This window comes from Ictidomys tridecemlineatus, chromosome 3 (assembly GCF_052094955.1).
Source record: "Ictidomys tridecemlineatus isolate mIctTri1 chromosome 3, mIctTri1.hap1, whole genome shotgun sequence".
Taxonomy (NCBI): Eukaryota; Metazoa; Chordata; class Mammalia; order Rodentia; family Sciuridae; genus Ictidomys; species Ictidomys tridecemlineatus.
The window spans coordinates 190,592,668-190,605,880 of record NC_135479.1 but is presented as its reverse complement, the minus strand read 5'-3'; the positions used below and the strand labels follow the sequence as shown (position 1 = coordinate 190,605,880).

Here is a 13,213-nt window from a genome sequence, read left to right as displayed (position 1 = left end):
TGATGACTGTCAGATAATCTGGGGACTCTTTCTCCCAAAATCCTTGAGGGAAATTTCTCTTTATTCTTGACATTAGCTTCTCATATCCTTGAGAATAGGTGACAATTTTTACATTAAGATAAAGACAGTGTATTTTTATGAATAATTCTTATAATACAGGTTGTTTCATCAGATGCAGTCAATAACTGTGCTTAAGGAAAGCATGTATAAGAATACTTTTTATCTCGAAACACATGTTTTTTAATGTTTTTTGTAAAGATTTGAGTAATTAAATTCCATTTTAAAATGAGCTGTTGAAATTCTTTGAGATAAGATTCACTTGAAGTAATGCATATTTCTCTTCATTTTCAGGGAATATTTGGATTGTGAACTGTTTCAGAACTTTGTTCTCAGGACCTATTATTTTAACATTTGGGAGAAACACATCCAGAAGGTATTGTATTTTGTTTTATTGCTCCATTTTTAAAAATTCAGTAAAGCCTTTCCAGTGATAGGAAAGTAAGACTTTTATGCCATATTGTGTTATTTATTTTTCTTTAGCTTTCAGTTCTGGATAAACTAGTTTGACATTTGTCACAGAGAAGAAGAATGTATTTTAGTCTTGACAAATCTGAATTTTGTGTAAGCAAGTAAAAAAATTCTGATTTAGATCAAACCAGTTTTATCTATTTTAATCATCTAAATTGTTTATATTTTACCTACACTGAAAAGTATAGAACTGGGATTCCACCTTTTGGGTCCCCTTCTTCCTCCGGGAGAAGTCTTTTCTTCTGTCCTTTAATAAATTTTTAATCTCAAAAAAAAAAAAAGAAAAGAAAAGAAAAGTATAGAACTATTTTAAAGAATGCCTTGATGCCTTGATTTGAAAATGAAATGTGTTAAGTTTCTTTTAAGATTGTATGAAGTATGTATTAAAACATTTAGGCAATCTTAGAGTCTTCCTACCCACAGTAGCTCTACCATGTAGTGTAGGGATCAGCTGCTACCTATATGCCTATAGATCTATGTATGGGATCCATGGACAACTCAACCATGCCATTTGTGTCTGCTTCTGAAGATCCATGTACTAAGTTCTCTCTTTGCATTTTCTCCATGTTTAGATTGATGTAGCCTTATAATTGATCTTCTTGTAGATCCTGTAGTAGGTGACACGTAACTGGGAAGAAAGGATATTAGGTGGATTGCTGCTGGGTCCAGTGGCACAAGTCTGTAATACCACCAACTCAGGAGCCTGAGGCAGGAGGATCACAAGTTCAAAGCCAGCTTCATAATTTAGCGAGGCCCTAAGCAACATAGACCCTGTCTCAAATAAAAAAATGAAAAGTACTGGTGATGCAACTCAGTGGTTAAGTGCCGCTGGATTCAATTCCCGGTACCAAAAAAAAAAAAAAGAAGATTGGTAATCAAGAAACTTACCGCTTTGTGCTTTTGACATTTGTACTTTAATGTGTAGGCAACTATAATAAAATACCATAGACCTGTAGCTTATATACACTAAAAGTTCATTTCGTACAGTTTTAAGTTTATTTCTTATAGTTTAAGAGGCTGGGAAGTCCAAGATCATAGTGCCAGCAGATTCAGCGTCTGATGAGGGGCCCACATTCTTATAGATAGCTGTCTTGGCAAAAGGGGCCAGGGACCTCTTGGGGCCTTTTATTTTGCTTTCTTTTGTTTTATAAGGGCACTAATGCCATGAAGGCAGTGCCCTCATGATCTGATTGTCTAGTGTTTTCCTTTTTTAAAAAAATACATTTATTTTTTACTTATTTATTTATTTTTATGTGGTGCTGAGAATCAAACCCTGGGCCTTGCACATGCTAGGCGAGCATTCTACTGCTGAGCCACAACCCCAGCCCGTGCTTTCCTTTTTAAAAACTTAGGCTAGCTGTCTTGCTTGGAATAGAAACAGATGAAGACAAGAATCATAAATTTATGTAATAAAATAATATATTTATTAAGGTGGTAGTTTTTACCTTATTGCCTGAATATTCAGGATTTATATTCACATGAAATAATACAAATCAGTTTTACAAATTTTCTTAGTCACTTGTCAAACGGTAAGAATTTCCAGGATTAGATGAACATAGGTTTTCTTTTCATCTTCCTCAACATATTGTTTTGAATTTTTAGAATAGAAATTGTCTTTCATGTTCAAGATTTTTCACTATTGGTTAAACAGCACTTTCTTTTCCCTCTTAACAGTCATAGGAGAAAGATAAAAACAAATAAGAAAGTAAAATAAGCAAATTAGGACTATAATAGAACTTGTAGATTAACCCCAAATATTAGTTGAATTTCATTTTTACAAATGTATTTGATTTGTAAAGAAATTATATGATCAGAAATGCTGGATTTTGTAGTGTTTAAAGTTGTCTTTTTAAATTGAAGGTAAGTATTTAAAAGGTAAACATTAAAGCTCAGTTTTGAAGAAGATTGTTACACTTTTAAATCCAGTGTAAATTATCCATTTATGAGTTTATCATTATCATCTTAGAATTAAGAGTATTAAATAGACAAATTCTCCTGTCTTTAAGTAATTCTTTTGGAAATATAACGTGTAAGACCCTGTAAAAATACTTAAAAAAAAAAAAACCTTTTATTGAACTGTAAGTAACTTTATGTAGTCAAATAGATACTCTTAACTGTATGTAAGTTTCAGTTATTATTTTATTTAAGTATTCCTATATATTTCTATTAAGGGAAAAAAGCATCTTACAGCATTTCTTGGAAAGTCATGTATAATTTAAACTTAGTCTGGTGACCACACAATGCTATTTTTCTAGGTTTTAAGCCTTTAAATAGTGTAACCTCTTCTTACCTTGGCTATTGTGAAATGGAGGTATCATGCTAACTTTCTATTTCTTCTTCTTCTTCTTCTTCTTCTTCTTCTTCTTCTTCTTCTTCTTTTTGCAAATCAAGAATAATTTTGTACTTTATTTCTAAATTTTTAAAATTTCTTCTAATTAGTTATACATGATGGAATACATTTATGCACTTTGATAAACATAAACGGAGTATAATTTCTCATTTTTCTGATAGTACATGTTGTAGAATTACATTGGTCACACAGCTTATGTACATAAGGTAGTAATGTCTGTTTCATTCTACTGTCCCTCCTACCCATCCCCCAACTCTCCTCTGTCTAATCTAATGTAACTCTATTCTTCCCTAGCTCCCCTTCCCTTATTGTGAATTAGCATCTGCATATCGGAGAAAACATTTGGACTTTGGTTTTTTGGGGATTAGCTTATTTCACTTAGCATAATATTCTCCAGCTCATCCGCTTACTGGCAAATGCCATAATTTCATTCTTCTTTAAGGCTAAGTAATATGCCATTTATATATTCCATTAATTTATATTATATAATTTATATATACATATATAAGTTTTATATATATACATATATATGTATATGTGTGTGTGTGTGTGTGTGTGTGTGTGTATACATATATATACTTTTTAATTTGTTCATCTGTTGAAGGGCACCTAGGTTGATTCCATAGTTTAGCTATTGTCAGTTGAGCTGCTTGTAAACATTGATGTGAGGCTGGGGTTCTGATTTAGTGTTAGAGTGCTTGCCTAGCACATGTGGAAGCACTGGGTTCCTCAACACCACGTAAAAATAAATAAAGGTATTGTGTTCATCTACAATTAAAAATATTTTTTAAAAAATTGATGTGGCTATGTCACTGTAATATGCTCTAAGATTTCATCTCACCCCAGTCAGAATGGCTGTTATCAAGTTACAAATAATAAATGTTGGTGAGAATGTGGGAAAAAAAATACACTAATACATAGCTAGTGGGACTGCAAATTGGTGCAACCATTATAGAAAGCAGTATGGAGATTCCTCAGAAAACTTGGAATGGAACCACCATTTGGCCCAGCTATCCCACTTCTCACTTTTTACCCAAAGGTTTTAAAATCAGCATGCTGATTTTCTTTTATAGCATAACTTATTAAATGAATACAGTAGTCCCCACAGGGAATATATTTCCAATCCCCGCCTCTGCCCCAGTGGATACCTGAAACTGATCTATGTGTATCTTGGGATTTTTTTTTCCTAATATATACAAATTAAATGCCTTTATCTTAACTAAGCGCTTCTCACGCACTGTGGCCATAATTTTTACAGCTTGAGGTGCCATAGCAAACCTGGCATGAATTTCTTTTTCCTTCTTCATGATTTCATGGATAAAAAATCTGTTCTTACTATGCTTCTTAACAACCTCAGCATATGATTGTTTTCTTCCTTATTAAGTAGAGAACTTTTTCTTTGTCACTTAAAAAGAATTACTTTATGGTTTCTTTGACATAAACAAATTACTTGCACTTTGGGGCCGCTAATAAGTAAAATAATCATTACTTGAATACAGGTACTGTGATATTTAGTAACTGATCTGATAAATGAGAGGAAAACTGCATGACTAATGAGCAGCTGGTACATACAGAGTGGATACTCTGGAAGAGGGGATGGTTCACATCTCACATGCAACAGAGTGAGATAGATTGAGATTTCATCATGCTACATACAATGACATGCAATTTAAAACATATAAATTATTTATTTCTAGAACTTTCCATGTAATATTTTTGGACTTCAGTTGACCTCAGGAAACTGGATCCATGGAAACCAAAGCTTCAGGTAAAGGGAGTCAGTGAGTCACCCCTCATTATCCAAGAGTGTCCCTTCTTTAGAATTTCAGATACTCAAATTCCTCATATAAAATGGCATAGTATTTGCATATGACTTATGTGATTCCTTATATTCTAATTCATCTTTAGATTTCTTATAATACCTGTGTAAATGCTTTGTTAAATAGTTGTTACACTCTATTGTTTAGGAATAATGACTAGAAAAAGAAAGTCTGTGTATGTTCAGAACATACACTTTTTTTCTCAAATATTTTTGATTCAGGGATGGTTAATCTTCAAATGCAAAACTCACAGATTAGAGGGCAGACTAGACTGTTTCTGTCTTTAACTTCTTTTGTAGACACTAAAAGCAGCCACAATGATAGCCACAGTTTAATACAGTTTATGCAAAATGCTGACATGAGAATACTAAGATTATTTGAGCCCTGGATCTCCAAATAGACTGTTACCATATCATTTAGCCTAGGCTTCAGTTTCCTGATCTGTAAAATAGCGCACAACATACGTCTTAGGAATATTATGCTAAAAAAAATAAGGAAATACACAAAGTATATTATTATCATGGTACTCTTAGAAAGATAATGTGTTAATGACAGTATTGGTAATTTGAATGCATTTTTAAAAGAATCAAAATAAGTTTTTAAACTCAGTAGCATAGTCTTCTGTAAGTTAGGACTTTTTCTTCCACTCATTTTCTGTTTTTCTTTCTTTGCCTCTGCTTTTAAGATTTTTCACAAACCCCTTGTCCATGCTTTCGAATTCAGGTTTGAACCAGTTATGATCTGCCACCCACTGACCCAATTCTCCATTTCCTCCAACTCTTCTCTCCTCCTATCTACTTGCATATTATGTTTGTTGGGTGATTAAACTGGTTTTCATTGTATTTTTACAAAGATCTAGATCAGTACAGGGTCAGGAACAATAATTTCTGAGTTTGTTTGCACTACCAAGCAAGGGGGTGCATCAGGGTCAGTAATACTATTCATTCTTTCCCCCAGGGTAAACTGTTTTCAGGGAAAATAATTCATAAAATATCACACAGACTCATTTTACCTCTCATTGTATGGCAGTTAATAGGTTATATAAGTGATTTCTACCCACATATTGAGGTTTTAAAAGTTTTTAATATTAAGAGTGAGTTTGGAAGTGACTCACCACATATGGAACTACTTCAAAATGCATGCCCTTAACTACTATTTGAATTTTTATAGGTTTGAAGTTTTGCTGACTGCAAGAAAATAAAATGCCCAGTGCCAGTTCTTACTGGGTCAAGATTTATTTTGAAGCATCAACATTTTCTCAGCTTTTTGAAACTTAAAATGTCCTGAAGATTTTCCTGCAAAAGGTTTTCATAGACTTTATTCCAGTAAGGAAAATTCACAGTGTTTATGCCCTAGTAGTAACAAAAGTTATGTATTTGGTGAATTTGGCACTAGAAACTGCCAGAGGCTAGACTACCCTAGAAATATATTTTTATTTAGAGAGTCTAGTGAGGTCAGCAAGGACTTATAATTATATTTGTGTCTTTAGAATAGCCCTAGGCACGGATTATCTGACCAATGATTTATAAAGAGACTGTCCATTTCTCATGAAATGATCAGGAATCTGATTACCAAAGCAATTGGTATGACACTGTGAAGGCTTTATTGGGTATTGTTTTTGGAACGTGTTTTAAAAAAAACAAAACACAATGACCTGCATTTGAATCCCAGATCTACCTGCAAATTACTCAACTTCTCTGAGCCTCCTCTGTGAAATTGATTAATATCTGATTTATATATATAATGACTTAATATGATAATGTTTGACTTAGTACTAATATTAATAACTGGTATTTATTTGCATCTGCTTTATAAAAGCTAATTATAAAAACTGCAAATAACCTACCATGTAGTTATTTTAAAACTTATATTCCATGTTGCATCATCATTAGGGTACAGAAGTATATTTGAGGCCACTTAGTTTTTAGGACACCACATTTGAGTCAAAGCAATGTTATGTGTAAGTGGACTAAAGTTGACAAGGACTGAGACATTGTGGTGTGGTGGTTTTGAACAGACCAGACAGTTTAGGTGTGATCATAACACTTCCACTTATTTATTGTTGATAATAGGCAAATCACTTTACCTCTCTAAGGGTTCTCCTCCGTAAAGTGGGGACAACTTCATAGGATTGTTTGCGAAGTTTCTGGCCCATAGTATGCAGTAGTTTTTAATTATTTTTGTTATTCTCATATCGTACACATGCATAGCTTTGACTGTTTTAGTTATTATTTTTTTGATGTCATGGTTACTGATAAAATGTTGGAATTAAATACTTTTTTTTTAAAAAAAATTGAGTAGTGCTTATTCAGTTGGTTTACATTAAGAGAAGGAAATTCAGAGACGTTCAGTTTAATTTTTCAGCTTTCCCTGTGACCCGTTTCTGAATTTCTAGCAGTCACAGAGACCAACTTATATGTTATAAAAAAAGATTTTTACATCACATATATTTTTGGACATTCTGTGGCTTTAAACTGTTAATACAGGCTTAACTTATACATCTTCTGTGCTTCTGCCTCATTTCCTGTATTTGTAGAACCCCAAAGAAGAAGCAAGGAGGAGGTAAGGACCAGGAGGAGGTAGGCTTATGCTTGAGATCAGTATATAGTCAACCTTAAGATGATCAGGTATCCTCTCTGAACTAAAGTCTCAGGTAAATTGATCCAATGACTGTGTTTGAAGAATAATATTTATTGCTTTCACTTACTGTTGGAGACGATGTAAAATTTCAAAGGAAAATCTTCCCTTTTCTTCTGTGCAGAGGCACAGAAGATGTATAAGTTAAGCCTGTATTAACACTGTAAAGCCACAGAATGTCCAAAAATATATGTAATGTAAAAATCTCCTTTTAGTAAGTTTTTTTCAGAGCCATAATTCATCCAAATAATTTTTAGAAAATAATAGCAAATAAACATTGATAATTATTTACCATATATATTACAGATATTAAGTGTATTCTGTAGTTAAAATTTTTAATATTGTTTATTTTTGTCCTGATATTTCTAGAGTAAGTTATTCAATGATAGGAGCATTTCATTAATAAATTTATAAGAATTTTCAAATTTATTGGACTTTCATGGAAAGGCATTATATCGTGTTAAGTTATACTGGGAACTTGAAGAGTTACAGTTTTAGACATTTACAGTTTTGACTTTGTTACTAGTAGTTTGAGTTAAAAATCAAAACCCTTTGACTTAAACCATCACTGACTCACTAGGACTAGGATTGCTTCAGAGTTGAAGGAGAATGTCTCAAGTGAATGGTATCCCCTAACTGCCTTCTGGAGTGTATACACACACAAAGGGAACATAATTACTTTTGTTTAATTCATCATCCTCTGAGTTTATTAGTCTTATACCCCCTTCCTCCCCATTACCATCCAGCTTTCTTTCTCCCTTCTTCCTCCCTTCTTTTTTTCTTTCTTTTGGATAAGTATTTATCATTCTGCAGAGCATTGCTAGGCACATAGTGGTTTGGAACATGATTTTACTGTTTAAATTATTTTAAACTTCTACACTTGGCTGCATTTGCTTTGGTCATATATTTCACTTCTTCCATTAAGAACAGCCACACTGTTCATAACATTATTACTGTCAGAAAATAGCTCAAAATACCTTGTTTTTATTGTGATATGACATATTCTATAGGCATACAGCATAAAAAAAAGCGGTGGGCAAGGTAGAAGCACCTGACTTCCATCAGGTGAATGAATCCACCTTCAGTTTATTTTGACATAACACATTAAAGGAAACAGAATGGTTGAACAGTATTTCTATGTTAGTTAAAATATAAGTAATAAAAGATGATACTTAAATAGTAAGTAATGTATCATCTTACCTACCAGAAGGTTTAGGTACAAACAGTTAATTAATTGTCATAATAGTGTTATCAGGACTGACCCACGGGACATTTTCCCTTGTCCTTTGCTTGGCAGTGGCACTCTTCATTGTTGCAAGGTGGGCATTTTCCCATGCTGTTTTTAGTTTTTGTTGTTGTTGTTGTTTTTTGTTTTTTTTAAGTGAGAAAAACATTTCCCAGTAAACTTCACTCGACAAAATTATGTCATATGCCCATGCCTAAGCCCCTTTATGGTTAGAGTAAACATAACTGGTCAAAATGAGTAATTTGACCTAATCAGGATTCACCTCCTGAGGGAGAAGAGTGAATGTTCTGCCAGCAAATAAGAAAAGGGCTGAAAAAGTGTGTCTTTGAGGAGGCCACCACAGTGTCTTCACATAGCTATGTTAATTGCTGGAAACTCTCCTGTGAGACCATGAAATGTAGTCATGAATGACGTGCCTGCTATATTCCAGTTATTCTTCAAGGGCCCTGGGAATAAAATACTGAGTAAAAGAGTGGTAGAGGAAGCGTTGCTGCCCTCCTGGAAGCTTAATTTTATTGGTGAGATAGATACAATGAAGCAGTTCACTTTTATGGTATCTTATTAATGAGTGCTAATGAAAATGGAAACAGAGAAGGTGGTATGGAAAATCTGTGGTAGGGGGCATGAAATTTTAGATTGTGTTCAGGGAAAGCTTCACCCAGAAGTGAAAACTGAGTTGGTATGGGAGATAGTGATGTAGATGTTTGAGAAAAGGAAGTATTTGAGATCCCTTTGGCTGGTGGGGGATGAGTGTGAAAGAGCCATAGGAGATAAGGTTAGAGGGTTTAGGATGCTACTAGACAGTTTTGAGCAGAAGAGAACCCAAAAAGAACCCCTGTGGCAGTTGTATTAAATAGATCAATGGGGCATTAAACATAGAATGAAGAAAACCAATTAGGAGGCTATTTTAATAATCCAGGAAAGATGAAAATGACATGAATAGAGGCAGTAAGAAGTAGTTGGATTCCGGATATTTTTAGATAAAGCCCTGAGAATTTGCTGTCAAATTGGATACGGGGTGTGGCAGTCAGGTTTTTGGCCTGAACAATTGGAAGACTGGGGTTGATACAATCTGAGATTAGAATAAACAGGGACTCAGTTGTTGGTAGGCTAAATTTGAGATGCTTTAGACATCCAAATGAAAATATCAAAGAAATATTTGTTTATATGAAATATTTTTGATGTTAGAACTACTTATTTTCAAAAAGTATGACAATGACCATTAATGATAGAAAATGACTTTTAATAGAATACAAATTAAAAGAATAATAATGAGAATAGAAAATAGATTAAGTGTTACATGGATTGAGTATTTTGTATTCCATTTAACAAATAGGGGTAATACTGAAAGTGATTTTAAAGTGTTCAAAAAAGCATTTATGCTGAATATATATTTAGTGGTTATTTTATTCTAGTCTTAAAATTGCATATTGAATATATTTATTCTATGAATTAATGCCTCAATTCTGAAGTCTTAAAGCTTATAAAAATATAGTAAATAAATACACCATAAAACCAATGGTATGGACTTCATTTTATGTTTGTCTTGACTATGGCACGTTGCTGTCACCCTTCTAAAGGATGTATGCAACTGCCAACTAGATGATCTACCTCACCTAGCTTTCTAATATTTTGCAGCATATTATAGCATTCATGCATATCATTAAATAGGAATCCAAGCCAACAAAATCAATTCAACATTTTTATGTGTGTTTATCAAGAGGAATTGCTTTTCTCTGACCTTTCTTTTTAAATAAGAAATTTTAACCAGATTATTGTACTGCTTTGCATTTGATAAGAATGCAGCATACAGCTACGATTTTTCAATCTGTGTGTAAAGTACCTTTCAGGTGCTAGTTACTCATGAAATACTTAAATGGAAAGTAGATATAGAATATCATTAGCATTTCTAGCTATTTTTAAAGATAATTGTTCTGTATTCAGTAATTATTGCTTAATAATATGTCCACTACCTATAAAGCAGGGTTGTTGGTAAAATTGAATTGTAATTGTTTTTTGAGACAAAAGTAGTATATAATAAATATAAGAGGTTATATTTATTGAATATAATAAAAGGAAACTTTGCTCAAGATGATTAGGCATTTCTCATCACACTTTGGCCAGTCATGGTTAGCTTATAATTACTGGCCTGTTTGATCAACTAGGAAGAAAAGCCTGTTTAGATTTATAGAATAAATGCAGTTCATTAAGAACCTGAAGCATATTGAATTACTCTAGCATACCTATTTCTCACCTTAAGGGGTTTTTATGAAATGACCCTTTTCCCATGAGACCATTCTAAAATTTGTTGGCAAGAAAAGTAAGCAAGCATTGGCGTTAGTTTTCAGGCCAAAATGATAGTAGATAATGAATCCTCATTCTTCTAACAAGCTATATAAGTTTTTCTCTGCAAGTCTACTTTCAGCTTGAGTATATGTCTGTATGTGTTCTCCTTTGTTTTTTATTTTAAAAAAGGAAAATAAAGAAAATGTATTGCCTAGCAGTTAGCATTTGTTCATATAAGAAAATTACTGAGATGCTTACCTAAACAAGATTCTTACCAAGTAAAGCTCCTATTATCATTATTATTATTACGTAACACTTAGTGTAAACAAGAATATACTTGAGTGTCACCTCTATGAATCTTTAGATTTTGGAGTTTCTTGCATTTTGGACTATTTGCATAAACATTACCCAATTGAGCATCCCTAATCCAGAAATCCAAAAATCTGAAACTTTTTAAGCATCATGTCAATGCTCAAAAAGTTGCAGATTTCGGAGTCTTTAAGATTTCAAATTTTCAAATTAAGGATGCTCAACCTGTATTTAAATTGTGAAGCCCAATATTAAATTGACCCTCTAAGAACCAACAGTAAACACAGAATCAGAACTTCACTAATATTGCATCAAATTGTGACTTTTCTTTCGAGTTTGTTTGAACCTGCTGCCCTCACCAGTCTGACCACTTTCTTAAAGTTTATGTTAGTCACTTATTTTCTTAATTAATACTTTTTTCTTTCACGTGTATATTTGAGTAACATTATTTAATTTTGTGCTTTTAAGTTTTGTGAAAATTGTAGTATTCTGTATATAGTCTCCCAAGATTTGCTTTTTCATTCATGTTGGTTTAAAAATTATTAATTTTTTTTCTTTTTACTCTATGGTTACAGTTCATTTATTTTAATTGCTGGATAATATTTCATTGTGCATTTATTTATTCTTGTTTTAATGGACATATATTTTTGTGCTTTTGTTGGTTGTTTTGTTTTTGATTATCTGTATTGATTTATTTATTATATATATACACGATGTACTTACATTCATATATGTATATATATATTTATACATACATTAAGTCAGCATTATTTCATATGTGATCTGCTTCACATGTGCAAGACTGTAGAATATATGCTCAAGAGAAGTGTAGAACATATTCAATTATATGAAATAATGCTAAATTGTTTTCCAAAATCAATGAACTTATTTACATTTTATTAGTAACATATCAAAAGCTGCTATATGATAACTTTTCTCAATTTAATGGACCCAAATGGCAGCTTTTTATGATACTTAATTTGTTACAGGGTGATTAATAATAAAGTCAAACATTTTTTCATGTGATTTTTTTTTTCACCACTGGCATTATTCTTTTATGAAATGCTTGTTCATGTATTTTATCTGTTATGTCCTAAAAACTGTTCATTAAGTACTGTGCATGCAAATATGTAGTTTTTATATTTTTAAAAATTTAAAACAGAACATACAGAAAAATTTAAAAATTAGAGGGCTTGATCTCTCTCTAAACCCTGTACCATACCATCTCTTCCACTATGAACACCTGCTTCATGCTGCTTGAGTCTGACACCTCTTTTAGAGTGACCTTTTGTGCATTTTATCTGCTTTTCAATAAAATGTTATAGAGTACACATATACATTAGATATATTCTGAATATTAAGGGTTTTGTGGGAATGGCTACTTGTATTGTGGTGTTGTAAATCATCTTTTTATTTTTCTTGTTGATGAATGGAAGTTTTCCATATTAATGCATTTGAATTTATTAATCTCTTGCTTTAAAATTAGCCCTTTTATGTCCTAAGAAAACCTTGCCCTGATATATTCTTGTTGTGCTTGGATGCTATCTCTGTAATGGGCTTTTGCTGCTCCATGGATGTTTTAGAATCAACATATAGATCGTCTTGAATTTTGATTGGTATAACTCTAAATGTAGTGTTTCAATTTGGGAATATTGTCCTTTTTTTATTACTTTATTTAAATTAGATTATATGACAGCATAATGCATTTTGATTCATTGTATACAATTGCAGTACAACTTTGAATTTCTGTGGTTGTACACAATGTAGTGTCGCACCATATGAGCAGTCACACATGTACGTAGGGTAATGATGTTGTCTTTTTATTTTATAAAATATTTGTCATAAGAATGGCATGTCATTACATTTAAATAGATTGTTTAGGTTCCTTTGCTAACATTTCCCAATACATTTTCTTCATATAGAACATTTAATATTTACATATTTTTGTTACTTTTGTTCCTTAGTATGTTTTAATGTTGAATTTTTAAATGTTATTATGTTTGTTAATGGTATATTAAAAATGCTTTACTTTTTAAA

The 13,213-nt window shown here is 32.3% G+C and overlaps 1 protein-coding gene across 5 annotated transcripts in view; it reads left to right on the top strand.

Annotated features, from left to right (window-relative positions):
* Positions 1–13,213, top strand: part of Nrip1 (nuclear receptor interacting protein 1) — an 82,388-nt gene that overhangs the window by 17,520 nt on the left and 51,655 nt on the right. For 4 of the 5 annotated variants that reach the window (XM_078044473.1, XM_078044469.1, XM_078044472.1 and 1 more), the window contains exon 2: positions 352–433. The gene's annotated coding sequence lies outside the window, so the exon portion shown is untranslated. Of the gene's footprint in view, positions 1–351; positions 434–4,575; positions 4,647–13,213 lie in introns of all 5 variants that reach the window. The other variant, XM_078044470.1, reaches the window with a different exon arrangement.